A 13,783-nucleotide genomic window follows, 5' to 3' on the forward strand; every position below is an offset into this window, starting at 1 on the left:
ACATGAAAAGTATGAGCGTGTGCAGCACTCAATACTTAGTTGGGGCTCCTTTTGCCTGAATTACTGCAGCAATGCGGCGTGGCATGGAGTCGATCGGTCTGTGGCACTGCTCAGGTGTTATGAGAGCCCAGGTTGCTCTGATAGTGGCCTTCAGCTCTTCTTAATTGTTGGGTCTGGCATATGGCATCTTCCTCTTCACAATACCCCGTAGATTTTCTATGGGGTTAAGGTCAGGCGAGTTTGCTGGCCAATTAAGAACAGGGATACCATGGTCCTTAAACCGGGTACTGGTAGCTTTGGCACTGTGTGCAGGTGCCAAGTCCTGTTGGGAAATGAAATCTGCATCTCCATAAAGTTGGTCAGCAGCAGGAAGCATGAAGTGCTCTAAAACTTCCTGGTATACGGCTGCGTTGACCTTGGACCTCAGAAAACACAGTGGGCCAACACCAGCAGATGACATGGCACCCCAAACCATCACTGACTGTGGAAACTTTAGGCTGGCCCTCAAGCGACGTGGATTGTGTGCCTCTCCTCTCTTCCTCCAGACTCTGGGACCCCGATTTCCAAAGGAAATGCCAAATTGACTTTCATCAGAGAACGTAACTTTGGACCACTCAGCAGCAGTCCAGTCCTTTTTGTCGAGGCGCCTCTGACGCTGTCTGTTGTTCAAGAGTGGCTTGACACAAGGAACGAGACAGCTGAAAACCATGTCTTGCATACGTCTGTGCGTAGGGGTTCTTGAAGCACTGACTCCAGCTGCAGTCCACTCTTTGTGAATCTCCCCCACATTTTTGAATGGGTTCTGTTTCACAGTCCTCTCCAGGGTGCGGTTATCCCTATTGCTAGTACACTTTTTTCTACCACATCTTTTCCTTCCCTTCGCCTCTCTATTAATGTGCTTGGACACAGAGCTCTGCGAACAGCCAGCCTCTTTTGCAATGACCTTTTGTGTCTTGGCCTCCTTGTGCAAGGTGTCAGTGGTCGTCTTTTGGACAACTGTCAAGTCAGCAGTCTTCCCCATGACTGTGTAGCCTACAGAACTAGACTGAGAGACCATTTAAAGGCCTTTGCAGGTGTTTTGAGTTAATTAGCTGATAAGAGTGTGTGGCACCAGGTGTCTTCAATATTGAACCTTTTCACAATATTCTAATTTTCTGAGATAGTGACTTTGGGATTTTCCATAGTTGTCAGCTATACTCATCAAAATGAAAAGAAATAAACATGTGAAACCTCTCAGTCTGTGTGTAATGAATGAATATGATATATACAAGTTTCACTTTTTGAAAGGAATTAGTGAAATAAATCAACTTTTTGATGACATTCTAATTATATGACCAGCACCTGTACACGAGCTGCGGTCCTTTAGACCAGTGGTTCCCATCAGTCAGGCGTGTTTGATTAGATGTCTCCCTGATCAAACACACCCGATCCAACTCATCAGCTCGTTGGTAAAGACTCCAAGACCTCAGACGGGCGCATCAGACAAGAGTGACATTCAAGACGTGCAGTGCTGGTTTGGGAACCGCTGCTTTGGAACAACGGCGACCGTTTCATAAGGGTGCGAGACGGTGCCACCCTGCCAGCCACCCCACCGCAGGTACATAGAGACTCCTTGTGAAGCTCCAGCGACATTCCCTCTGCTATTAACCACAACGATTTGCAGTCCCCCAAAAGGGGAAGCACACCGTTCCTGGAGACACTGCAATACCAGGTCGATGCGTGGAGTGGACGGAGCAAGCCCCGGTTCCGGCTCCATGAGCCAAAAATCCATTTAATATGTAGTCCCCAGATAGGGGACGTATCAGATATTAAACTGATAAGAACAGATACTACACTTGATCTTAGCCAAAAGGCCGAGAAGCGATGCCGTTGCCAAGCAGTGGGGGCAGAGCCGGCAAAGGCGACGCCCATCTGGGCCGCGGTGGGTTTCGTACTTTGCCTCTAGGACCACTGCTGTCGATCAGATCGTTTGTTAAATAGTGGAGATGATTTGAAACAACCTGCTTTCGCGAACTGGTCCTAGGTTTTTCCATCGACCTCCACAAAAGCACCGCAGTACAATTCTCTGGACTCCCTAGGTCGTTCTTGATCAGGAGGGGGGAAAAAAAAAAAGCTCAACTTTAACATTTGGATAGTGTGACGAGTCCCTCGTTCTTCCTGCTACGGCCGGCCAGTGGGTGTGGCTGGGAGACTCATCAAGTGAACCATGTACACCCGTGCTTCCCTCTATAAAGCTTGGGCTTTGTTTGGCGTGGTGTGTTGCTTGCTCCTGGGTGCTTTGGTTTTGATTTTGGTCTTTGTTTATTTTGAGTTCCTTATTCATTTAAATGTGGTTCTGTCTGATGTTTGGTTATTGATGTGTCTGACAGAAATTGTGTTTGGTTTTGTTGATTTCTTGTTTCATATATTTTCTTATTTATGCTGATAAATCTCTTTTCGTTGCAACCTACCAAGCTGCCTATGTCCTCCGTTTCATTTGTCACGGCTTTGAGCCGGTCGTGACAATAGCGACCACGGGGTCATTTAGAAAACGGCCGTGGTCGAGTGCCCCCAAAAGCCTGTCGTCCCTGAAGGAAAACTCAGAACTTTGCGAAACCAGGCGAGCGCACGCAACACCCGATTCCATAAAAGGGGCGTGCAAACACACACGGAGCCACAGACAACGCTACGACTGTTAGAAACCACAGGTTCTCTCGGCACCACCTAATCTTCTTTCAACCAGTATGTCCAGGGGAGAGCGCGAACGCAGTCCCCCACTACCATAAATTATGCAGTCGAGATTCCCACATTTGGGGAATTCGCAGGGGTCAGCACAACCGGAGTGCAATGGCCGAGCCTCGCCCTGGGTGAACCACCTTCCTGATCATGGTGTCTCCCCTGCCAGGTAAGTATGAGTCCCCAGGCCTCCAGTCAGAGGCTACCCTATCCCTCTTTGCCGTCCTCATCAACGGTGACCCCCCTCCCCCACCCCAAGCAAAGGAAGGGCGTGTCCCTTCCATTACTTGACTGCGATTTCCGTGACCATGCCTTCAAGCCGGCAAACTGCCAAGCACCTACAGGTGCTGGTCGTATGATTAGAATGTCATCAAAAAGTTGATTTCTTTCACTAATTCCTTTCAAAAAGTCAAACTTGTATATTATGTACATTGCACACAGACTGATATATTTCAAATGTTTATTTCTTTTAATTTTGATGATTATAACTGACAACTAAGGAAAATCCCAAATCCGGTATCTCAGCAAATTTAGAATATTACTTAAGACCAATACAAAGAAAGGATTTTTAGAAATCTTGGCCAACTGAAAACTATAAACATGAAAAGTATGAGCGTGTGCAGCACTCAATACTTAGTTGGGGCTCCTTTTGCCTGAATTACTGCAGCAATGCGGCGTGGCATGGAGTCGATCGGTCTGTGGCACTGCTCAGGTGTTATGAGAGCCCAGGTTGCTCTGATAGTGGCCTTCAGCTCTTCTTAATTGTTGGGTCTGGCATATGGCATCTTCCTCTTCACAATACCCCGTAGATTTTCTATGGGGTTAAGGTCAGGCGAGTTTGCTGGCCAATTAAGAACAGGGATACCATGGTCCTTAAACCGGGTACTGGTAGCTTTGGCACTGTGTGCAGGTGCCAAGTCCTGTTGGGAAATGAAATCTGCATCTCCATAAAGTTGGTCAGCAGCAGGAAGCATGAAGTGCTCTAAAACTTCCTGGTATACGGCTGCGTTGACCTTGGACCTCAGAAAACACAGTGGGCCAACACCAGCAGATGACATGGCACCCCAAACCATCACTGACTGTGGAAACTTTAGGCTGGCCCTCAAGCGACGTGGATTGTGTGCCTCTCCTCTCTTCCTCCAGACTCTGGGACCCCGATTTCCAAAGGAAATGCCAAATTGACTTTCATCAGAGAACGTAACTTTGGACCACTCAGCAGCAGTCCAGTCCTTTTTGTCGAGGCGCCTCTGACGCTGTCTGTTGTTCAAGAGTGGCTTGACACAAGGAACGAGACAGCTGAAAACCATGTCTTGCATACGTCTGTGCGTAGGGGTTCTTGAAGCACTGACTCCAGCTGCAGTCCACTCTTTGTGAATCTCCCCCACATTTTTGAATGGGTTCTGTTTCACAGTCCTCTCCAGGGTGCGGTTATCCCTATTGCTAGTACACTTTTTTCTACCACATCTTTTCCTTCCCTTCGCCTCTCTATTAATGTGCTTGGACACAGAGCTCTGCGAACAGCCAGCCTCTTTTGCAATGACCTTTTGTGTCTTGGCCTCCTTGTGCAAGGTGTCAGTGGTCGTCTTTTGGACAACTGTCAAGTCAGCAGTCTTCCCCATGACTGTGTAGCCTACAGAACTAGACTGAGAGACCATTTAAAGGCCTTTGCAGGTGTTTTGAGTTAATTAGCTGATAAGAGTGTGTGGCACCAGGTGTCTTCAATATTGAACCTTTTCACAATATTCTAATTTTCTGAGATAGTGACTTTGGGATTTTCCATAGTTGTCAGCTATACTCATCAAAATGAAAAGAAATAAACATGTGAAACCTCTCAGTCTGTGTGTAATGAATGAATATGATATATACAAGTTTCACTTTTTGAAAGGAATTAGTGAAATAAATCAACTTTTTGATGACATTCTAATTATATGACCAGCACCTGTACACGAGCTGCGGTCCTTTAGACCAGTGGTTCCCATCAGTCAGGCGTGTTTGATTAGATGTCTCCCTGATCAAACACACCCGATCCAACTCATCAGCTCGTTGGTAAAGACTCCAAGACCTCAGACGGGCGCATCAGACAAGAGTGACATTCAAGACGTGCAGTGCTGGTTTGGGAACCGCTGCTTTGGAACAACGGCGACCGTTTCATAAGGGTGCGAGACGGTGCCACCCTGCCAGCCACCCCACCGCAGGTACATAGAGACTCCTTGTGAAGCTCCAGCGACATTCCCTCTGCTATTAACCACAACGATTTGCAGTCCCCCAAAAGGGGAAGCACACCGTTCCTGGAGACACTGCAATACCAGGTCGATGCGTGGAGTGGACGGAGCAAGCCCCGGTTCCGGCTCCATGAGCCAAAAATCCATTTAATATGTAGTCCCCAGATAGGGGACGTATCAGATATTAAACTGATAAGAACAGATTTTTTTTTTTTTTTTTTGAAAAGTTTTATTGTCACCATTTTCAATCTTTCACTTTTTCACACACATTTTCATTTTCGAGCACACATTTTTTTTTTTTTTTTAAAACAAGCAATAATAAGTAACGTCAGCCATTGTGTTTTGTCTTGTTTGTTTCAAGTCCATTTTGTGTGTGTGTTAAAATGTGTGGGCATCTTAAAAGTAAAATACAAAATTTAAAACAAGCATCTCGTTCTTTTTTCTCTAATAAAATCCAATTTCATTTGATAAAACACAATAAAAACAACAATTAATAGCCTTTAAAAGTCCTATGTTGTGCAAAACCGGGGGTGAGTCCTTAGCAAATTAGTCTTCACCCCACTCTCCAGAACAGGCACGTGAGATGCCACTTCATGGGCTCAGCGGAGATCCCCTCTCCTCCGGCCCGCTGGCCCGCTGTTCCCGTAGCCAGATTGGTGAGGGTGCATCTACGGGCGGCCAGGGCTGTTGGCGGCCGGGACCCTCTCCGTGCGACCCCGGCCCCCCCGTCCGAATATCGTCGTCCGGTACCCCTGCAGCATTGATGTTACCTTTAGCTCGCATGCATGGAGGGTCACCGTAACGCCCTTCCCTACCAGCAGGTTTCTGGTGGCCCAGATGGCATCCTTGATGACATTGAGGGTGAGCCAGAGCGAGGTGAATTTCTGTGCCGTCAAGTCCTTCAAGCCCCGGCCCACCCCAAGGATGGCGAGCTGGTACCCGAACTGGGCCCCACCCGCTGGTAGGCACGGGAAATACAGGGGGCCGGTTTTGGCCCACAGGTCCCGCGCAGCGCCGCACTCCCAGAGCAGGTGGTGGACGGTCTCCGGGGAATTGCAGCCGGACCGAGGGCAGGTGGGGTTTTTGGCCATGCTTCTGGAGTGCATAACTGCCCTGACCGGGAGGATCTCATGAGCCACCATCCACGATAAGTCCTTGTGCCTGTTCTGGAGAGCGGGGTGAGCAGCGTTCCTCCAAACTTGTTTGGCCTCACGTAATGTGAGGCCTGGAACTGGACTCACCGGTTCCCGGTCCTGCACAAGAGAGACAAGATGCTTGTGATTAGTTAAAATGGTGACATCTTCACTTTCTAAAAAGTATTTCTTTAAAAACTTTTTTATAAAACTGTACTCTTTAGGCAAGTTAAAAGACACTGGGGTTTTCAAGTCCACTGGTAAAATTTTCAATGTTCTTAGGTAAGACCCCATCCAAAATCGCGCCATTGCAGCCGTCTTGTTTTCTTTGGATGGGGTCATGGCATAACTAATGTGCAGGGCGGTGAAGCGGCTGCCTAAAAACAGGTGGGGGTCTGGGAGGCCTTTTCCACCATTCTCCGGCCTTTTCTTCACGATCTCCCTCTTCAGGCGCTCCCACTTAGACCCCCACAGGAAATAAAACACCGCCCTCTCCAGCTCCGCAAGGAATCGCCGAGGGGGACTAAAAACAGAACAGACAAGTAAAATTAGAGGTAAAATCACAGATTTAAAAATTAAAACCTTGCCCTCAAACGTCAACTGTCTTAGTCCCCAAAACCCCAGTCTTTGCCTAACTTTCCCTAACATGTCAGTCCAGTTTCCCCGTCCTCCACCCTCGCTGTCAAATTTTACTCCTAAAACTTTAAAATCGTTGTCTTTAAAAGTCAAGTCGAGTTCACCTGTGTCTATGTCTCCCCACGGCCCGAAGAGCTGGGCCTCGGACTTGTTCCTGTTAAGCTTAGCGCCCGAGGCCCGACCGTACCAGTCAGTCAAGTCCAAAGCTCTTCGTATGGATAAAACGTCCGTGGCTAAAAGAGTTACGTCGTCCATGTATAAAACACAGGTCGCCGTCAGTCCACCCGTCCCAGGCACGTCCAGTCCTTTGATCCATTTATCCCTTCTCAAGATCTGTGCCAGTGGCTCAATACAAGCCACATACAAAAGAGGAGATAAAGGACATCCTTGACGGACACCACTGTGGATATTCACAGATTTGGAAAGATGCCCGTTTACAAGGATTTTGCTGACTGTTCCCTTGTACAGCAGTCCCACCCAGGCTATAAATCTCTCTGGAAACCCCATTTTTTGCAGTACCTGAAAAAGGTACTGGTGCGAGACTCGGTCAAATGCTTTTTCAAAGTCTAAATTTAGCACCACTAGCCGAATATTTCTGTCTCTCGCATAACAGATGGAGTCTCTAATCAACACTAGGCTGTCTGTTATCTTCCTCCCTGGTACGGCACAGGCTTGATCCGGGTGGATCACGTCTTCTAAAACAGTCGACATTCGTTTGGCTAAAATTTTACTAAAAAGTTTGCAGTCAACATTTAAAAGAGAAATAGGTCGCCAATTCTTTAAGTCAGTCTTGTCTCCTTTTTTTCCCAGAAGCGTCACTATCCCTATTCTAAAGCTGTCAGGGAGTCTGTCGAGTGTGTCAAACTCTTTAAAAACTGTGAGTAAGTCGTGTGCTAAAATATCCCAAAACGTCACATAAAACTCTAGGGGTAGTCCGTCTAGTCCTGGGGATTTTCCCCGCTTAAAACCTCTAAGAGCTTCTTGCATTTCTAAAATAGTAAAATCTTGGGATAAAAGCGTGTGTTGTCCCTCCAACTTTTTCTCTATAAAAGACAACACTTCTTTTAAAATCTCACTGTTTGTTCCCTTAATACTGTATAAGTCCTCATAAAATGTTTCTATTTCATTTAAAATTTCCTTTGTCGTGTTTGACTCCCTCCCTCCTGTTTTTAAAGTTGTGATTGCCCCTCCCCGCGTTATGACCTTTTTAAAAAAGTACCTGGTACATTTTTCACCTTCCTCAATATCTCTTTCTTTACTTCTTAAAATAATTCCTTTGTTTTTTATTGTAGAACAGGTTGACATTTCTCTTTTTACTTCTTTTATTTCTTCACTAAAATCAAAACCATTATTAAAAAGATTAAAATACCTCTGTAATCGCTTCTGCAGCCCCATCATGCGGTTTTCTTCCTTTTTCTTTTTTTCCTTCCCTATCTTACTAAAAAACTCTTTTGTCCGTCCTTTAACCATCTCCCACCATTGTGCTCGTGTCTCATAGAAGTCTTGGAGAGTTTGCCATTGGCTAAACTGCTCCCTGTATTTTCTAACTACCTCCTCATCCTCTAACAGGGAGCAGTTTAGCTTCCACAAACCTCCACCTACCGTCACACCAACAGGAAGTGATAGAGTGCAGGACAGCATGGAGTGATCTGAAAAAAAGAGGGGGGTTAATCTAGCATCGGTTGGCGGGAAGTCACGTGTAAAAACATAGTCTATTCGAGAGGCTCTGGTACCATCACCATTAAACCAGGTGTAGCCCGCCTCTCTTTGATGCATTGTTCTAAAACAGTCAACTAATTTAAAATCTTTGACTAAACCTTGTAATAAAACCGATGTCTTGTCCACCCTAAAATCCTCTGTTGCCCTTTTCCTGTCTTTCTGAGTTAAAACACAATTAAAATCCCCTGCCACAACTAAGGGGACTCTGCCTAGCATGTGGGGCTGCAAGTCTTCTAAAAGTTCATACCTCTCGTTTTTTTCTGTAAAACCATATACATTAAGAACATTAAAATCTCTACCTAAAAAAGTCAGTTTTGCAAGAGTTGCCCGCCCGTCTCTCACCACTGTGCTACCCTTCACCAAGATATGGGGGTTATTAATTAAAATTGCAACACCATCGTTCTTGTTAGAATTTGACCCACTCCAAATGGAAGGGCCTTGAGTCCACAACTCCTCCCACCTCCTGTAACTTGTTAAAAAAGGTAAAGCACATTCTTGTAATAAAACGACATCTGACTTAAAAGACTTTAAAAAGGATAAAATGCTCTGTGCTCGTAAGATGGACTTCACACTTCTCACATTGATAGTGGAGAAAGTGAGTGCCATGAGCAGAATTAAAAGGTATGAACTTATCTTTTGTCTTGAGATTAAAAGGGAAACAGAATTACAGAGGCAGACATTAAAAACGGATTAAAATCATGTGTTGAACTGTGTCACTAGCTCCTATCTTAACCCAGGGGGCCCGGGATCAGGAGGGCAAGTGCCTGATTCCTCAAGAGCCACAGAGGGAAACTCTTGTGACTCTTTCGGTGTCGATGTTCTTAGCTTTATGTGCAAAAAGGACACTTCATTGGGGGATTCTGAGGGCCACATACGATCCAGATCTTCCGAGGGGGAACTATCTGGATGATGCGTTACCCTCAGCTTTTTCTCCTTTTCAAATAATGGAGATCCCGCAGGCCTTTTCTGCACCTGAGCATTTGGGAGTGTACAATCAGTCTCACTCCCACTTGAAACAGTTTGGAGGGAGGAATCGGTCTCCTCCTCACTCTCTGTTTCTTGGACTTTTCTGTCAGGGGAGGAGGGGACTTCCTCTCCCACCATGTCTGACTTTGCCTCTTTGGCCGCCCCACTTCCTCCTTCCTGTCCAGTCCCTGAGGTTGGCTGGAAATTCAAATTTCCCGCCAAAACCTCAGGCCCCGCCTCCTTGTCTCTTTGTTCCTCCATTTCCTCTTTTTGTGGGGCGGCCATCTTGTTTCCTTTCAACTTGTTGGCAAAACTCTTAGGGCAGTCTCTGTAGAGATGGTTTGTTTCTCCACAAAGATTGCACCGTCTGCCATTGGTACAATCATCAAAACTGTGACCAATTTCTCTACACTTCCCACATACTAACTCTTGGCATGCTTCAGCGAGATGCCCAACTCTGCCACACTTCCTGCACAGTTTAGGCATTCCTTGATAATGTATGTAGCCTCTGTTCTCTCCAAGCACAATCATGGAAGGCAGATGTTTCAGGCCCTGGTAGCCCCCAGCGTCTTCCCATTGTTTAATGGGAATTCGCCAGGAGCATGTCCAGATGCCATCTTCATCTAACACTTTGACAGGCTGGCCTCGAACAGTGCAAAATCTACCCAACCAGACACAAATATCATCTCCAGTCACTGTTTCATTAAACATCCTGACAATCACAGTTTTAAGTGTGTTATCCGATAGTTTCTCCACAGTGAACATGGAGAACTGGGCTTTAACTGAATCAAACCTTTGCCAAAAGTCATTAAGAAGGGCAGCAGTTTTAAAACTTACATCAAATCCTTTGTTCTGAGGCAGAGTCATCAAACAATTTAAATCATCACATTTAAAAGCTAAGGTCTTTTGGATCAGCTTCCTGGAAAAGTCCATGCGGGACATTCCCAGGAGCTTCCCCTCAACCTCCCTAAATAAACAGCGAACGCTGTGGTGCCTCCGCACGCCGGCACGGGCAGCCGACATGATGGAGACACCAACAGCCTAAAAACCTTAAAACAACAATAAATACAACAATAAATAACCAAATAAATAACTAAAAGACCTTACCTTAAAACTTGTTGGAGCTTGAAGCAGCAGATTTCAATATACCTCTCAAAAGTTGTGCGACTCGGGATATAAAAGATCTCGAGCCAAGTAACCTCCAAGAGGCGATCGCAGTCTCAACCGTCCAACCAGACACTTGATCTTAGCCAAAAGGCCGAGAAGCGATGCCGTTGCCAAGCAGTGGGGGCAGAGCCGGCAAAGGCGACGCCCATCTGGGCCGCGGTGGGTTTCGTACTTTGCCTCTAGGACCACTGCTGTCGATCAGATCGTTTGTTAAATAGTGGAGATGATTTGAAACAACCTGCTTTCGCGAACTGGTCCTAGGTTTTTCCATCGACCTCCACAAAAGCACCGCAGTACAATTCTCTGGACTCCCTAGGTCGTTCTTGATCAGGAGGGGGGGGAAAAAAAAAGCTCAACTTTAACATTTGGATAGTGTGACGAGTCCCTCGTTCTTCCTGCTACGGCCGGCCAGTGGGTGTGGCTGGGAGACTCATCAAGTGAACCATGTACACCCGTGCTTCCCTCTATAAAGCTTGGGCTTTGTTTGGCGTGGTGTGTTGCTTGCTCCTGGGTGCTTTGGTTTTGATTTTGGTCTTTGTTTATTTTGAGTTCCTTATTCATTTAAATGTGGTTCTGTCTGATGTTTGGTTATTGATGTGTCTGACAGAAATTGTGTTTGGTTTTGTTGATTTCTGGTTTCATATATTTTCTTATTTATGCTGATAAATCTCTTTTCGTTGCAACCTACCAAGCTGCCTATGTCCTCCGTTTCATTTGTCACGGCTTTGAGCCGGTCGTGACAATAGCGACCACGGGGTCATTTAGAAAACGGCCGTGGTCGAGTGCCCCCAAAAGCCTGTCGTCCCTGAAGGAAAACTCAGAACTTTGCGAAACCAGGCGAGCGCACGCAACACCCGATTCCATAAAAGGGGCGTGCAAACACACACGGAGCCACAGACAACGCTACGACTGTTAGAAACCACAGGTTCTCTCGGCACCACCTAATCTTCTTTCAACCAGTATGTCCAGGGGAGAGCGCGAACGCAGTCCCCCACTACCATAAATTATGCAGTCGAGATTCCCACATTTGGGGAATTCGCAGGGGTCAGCACAACCGGAGTGCAATGGCCGAGCCTCGCCCTGGGTGAACCACCTTCCTGATCATGGTGTCTCCCCTGCCAGGTAAGTATGAGTCCCCAGGCCTCCAGTCAGAGGCTACCCTATCCCTCTTTGCCGTCCTCATCAACGGTGACCCCCTCCCCCACCCCAAGCAAAGGAAGGGCGTGTCCCTTCCATTACTTGACTGCGATTTCCGTGACCATGCCTTCAAGCCGGCAAACTGCCAAGCACCTACAGGTGCTGGTCGTATGATTAGAATGTCATCAAAAAGTTGATTTCTTTCACTAATTCCTTTCAAAAAGTCAAACTTGTATATTATGTACATTGCACACAGACTGATATATTTCAAATGTTTATTTCTTTTAATTTTGATGATTATAACTGACAACTAAGGAAAATCCCAAATCCGGTATCTCAGCAAATTTAGAATATTACTTAAGACCAATACAAAGAAAGGATTTTTAGAAATCTTGGCCAACTGAAAACTATAAACATGAAAAGTATGAGCGTGTGCAGCACTCAATACTTAGTTGGGGCTCCTTTTGCCTGAATTACTGCAGCAATGCGGCGTGGCATGGAGTCGATCGGTCTGTGGCACTGCTCAGGTGTTATGAGAGCCCAGGTTGCTCTGATAGTGGCCTTCAGCTCTTCTTAATTGTTGGGTCTGGCATATGGCATCTTCCTCTTCACAATACCCCGTAGATTTTCTATGGGGTTAAGGTCAGGCGAGTTTGCTGGCCAATTAAGAACAGGGATACCATGGTCCTTAAACCGGGTACTGGTAGCTTTGGCACTGTGTGCAGGTGCCAAGTCCTGTTGGGAAATGAAATCTGCATCTCCATAAAGTTGGTCAGCAGCAGGAAGCATGAAGTGCTCTAAAACTTCCTGGTATACGGCTGCGTTGACCTTGGACCTCAGAAAACACAGTGGGCCAACACCAGCAGATGACATGGCACCCCAAACCATCACTGACTGTGGAAACTTTAGGCTGGCCCTCAAGCGACGTGGATTGTGTGCCTCTCCTCTCTTCCTCCAGACTCTGGGACCCCGATTTCCAAAGGAAATGCCAAATTGACTTTCATCAGAGAACGTAACTTTGGACCACTCAGCAGCAGTCCAGTCCTTTTTGTCGAGGCGCCTCTGACGCTGTCTGTTGTTCAAGAGTGGCTTGACACAAGGAACGAGACAGCTGAAAACCATGTCTTGCATACGTCTGTGCGTAGGGGTTCTTGAAGCACTGACTCCAGCTGCAGTCCACTCTTTGTGAATCTCCCCCACATTTTTGAATGGGTTCTGTTTCACAGTCCTCTCCAGGGTGCGGTTATCCCTATTGCTAGTACACTTTTTTTCTACCACATCTTTTCCTTCCCTTCGCCTCTCTATTAATGTGCTTGGACACAGAGCTCTGCGAACAGCCAGCCTCTTTTGCAATGACCTTTTGTGTCTTGGCCTCCTTGTGCAAGGTGTCAGTGGTCGTCTTTTGGACAACTGTCAAGTCAGCAGTCTTCCCCATGACTGTGTAGCCTACAGAACTAGACTGAGAGACCATTTAAAGGCCTTTGCAGGTGTTTTGAGTTAATTAGCTGATAAGAGTGTGTGGCACCAGGTGTCTTCAATATTGAACCTTTTCACAATATTCTAATTTTCTGAGATAGTGACTTTGGGATTTTCCATAGTTGTCAGCTATACTCATCAAAATGAAAAGAAATAAACATGTGAAACCTCTCAGTCTGTGTGTAATGAATGAATATGATATATACAAGTTTCACTTTTTGAAAGGAATTAGTGAAATAAATCAACTTTTTGATGACATTCTAATTATATGACCAGCACCTGTACACGAGCTGCGGTCCTTTAGACCAGTGGTTCCCATCAGTCAGGCGTGTTTGATTAGATGTCTCCCTGATCAAACACACCCGATCCAACTCATCAGCTCGTTGGTAAAGACTCCAAGACCTCAGACGGGCGCATCAGACAAGAGTGACATTCAAGACGTGCAGTGCTGGTTTGGGAACCGCTGCTTTGGAACAACGGCGACCGTTTCATAAGGGTGCGAGACGGTGCCACCCTGCCAGCCACCCCACCGCAGGTACATAGAGACTCCTTGTGAAGCTCCAGCGACATTCCCTCTGCTATTAACCACAACGATTTGCAGTCCCCCAAAAG

The 13,783-nt window shown here is 46.4% G+C and overlaps 3 non-coding genes and 1 pseudogene across 3 annotated transcripts; all 4 read right to left on the reverse strand.

Moving 5' to 3' along the window:
- Positions 1-1,674: 1,674 nt before the first annotated feature.
- LOC137010090 (U2 spliceosomal RNA) lies at positions 1,675-1,865 on the reverse strand. The gene has a single exon (XR_010893168.1). It is a non-coding gene; the product is annotated as a U2 spliceosomal RNA (small nuclear RNA).
- Positions 1,866-2,728: 863 nt separating this feature from the next.
- LOC137010352 (U1 spliceosomal RNA) lies at positions 2,729-2,892 on the reverse strand. Its single transcript, XR_010893371.1, has one exon. It is a non-coding gene; the product is annotated as a U1 spliceosomal RNA (small nuclear RNA).
- Positions 2,893-4,987: 2,095 nt separating this feature from the next.
- LOC137010223 (U2 spliceosomal RNA) lies at positions 4,988-5,168 on the reverse strand (annotated as a pseudogene).
- Positions 5,169-11,524: 6,356 nt separating this feature from the next.
- Positions 11,525-11,688, reverse strand: LOC137010353 (U1 spliceosomal RNA). The gene has a single exon (XR_010893372.1). It is a non-coding gene; the product is annotated as a U1 spliceosomal RNA (small nuclear RNA).
- Between the last annotated feature and the right edge of the window lie 2,095 nt (positions 11,689-13,783).

This window comes from Chanodichthys erythropterus, chromosome 20 (genome assembly GCF_024489055.1).
Source record: "Chanodichthys erythropterus isolate Z2021 chromosome 20, ASM2448905v1, whole genome shotgun sequence".
Taxonomy (NCBI): domain Eukaryota; kingdom Metazoa; phylum Chordata; class Actinopteri; order Cypriniformes; family Xenocyprididae; genus Chanodichthys; species Chanodichthys erythropterus.